General features: G+C 39.0%; 1 non-coding gene across 1 annotated transcript; it reads left to right on the top strand.

The window, feature by feature from the left end:
- The first annotated feature begins 324 nt into the window (after positions 1–324).
- Positions 325–490, top strand: LOC132532938 (U1 spliceosomal RNA). Its single transcript, XR_009544850.1, has one exon. It is a non-coding gene; the product is annotated as a U1 spliceosomal RNA (small nuclear RNA).
- Positions 491–1,061: the final 571 nt, after the last annotated feature.

Below are 1,061 nucleotides of genomic sequence, written 5' to 3'. Positions count from 1 at the left end.
AGACCATGCTTTTATTATTGCTGTTATAAATACACACACACACATATGCATATAGACATGTGAAACTACACAAAGGTAGAAGCAAAATCCTCTGCAGTCTTACAATCTAAAAAGGATTACTGGTAATACATAGGTTTTGTGATATATATTTCTAGAATACACCATTTCATTCACTGTTGGCTTTGTTCTAATATTGATAAGAAGATAAAGAAATTCTTGGCTGACATTAAACAGAACAATATTATTCCAGGACCTGGTTTCATTATAAGTCATTTTGCTTAAGTCACAATTTCTAAGAACCAATTAGCAACTTTAAATTAGGACATACTTACCTGGCAGGGGAGATACCATGATCACGAAGGTGGTTTTCCCAGGGCGCGAGGCTTATCCATTGCACTCCGGATGTGCTGACCCCTGCGATTTCCCCAAATGTGGGAAACTCGACTGCATAATTTGTGATAGTGGGGGACTGCGTTCGCGCTCTCCCCTGATAAAAAAAAAAAATTAGGACATACTGTGCACATTGTGGGATGGATGGTCTATGGGGGTGGCTTTGTTTTTCTTATAATTGGAGTTTTCTTTCTTTTTTCATCATTAGGGTCTCATTTGTGTACAATTTCACTGCTCCTCGATCAACTTCATTCTCTTTAATTTCAGAGAAAGAGAGAGAGAGAGGGAAGGAGACACCACAGCACCCAGTATCTTGGCATGCCCATGTGCTGCCAGGGTTTGAACCTGCGATATACACACAGCAAGACAGATATCCTCTGGGTAAGTTATTTCTAACCCCTGGTATTTTTTTAAACAACAGAAAAATGAAACTATGCTGTATGTACTGTTTTGTTTTTCTTATTGACTCACCCCCCCTTAATAATAATCATTAGCATATCACTAGCTGTGTGACCTTGGGAAAATTAATCAAATTCTCTGTGCCTCAGTGTCTTGATTGTGAAATGGGGATGCTGTGAGGTTTACAGAAGTTATCATGTGAAAAGCTCAGACCTGGGCCTAGTACATAGTGTGCCCAAAGTAAGTGTAGGTTACAATCACTTCCATTACTT

This window comes from Erinaceus europaeus, chromosome 14 (assembly GCF_950295315.1).
Source record: "Erinaceus europaeus chromosome 14, mEriEur2.1, whole genome shotgun sequence".
NCBI classification, from domain to species: Eukaryota; Metazoa; Chordata; class Mammalia; order Eulipotyphla; family Erinaceidae; genus Erinaceus; species Erinaceus europaeus.
Note: the sequence above shows the minus strand (reverse complement) of the source record. Positions and strands in the feature narration are given on the sequence as shown.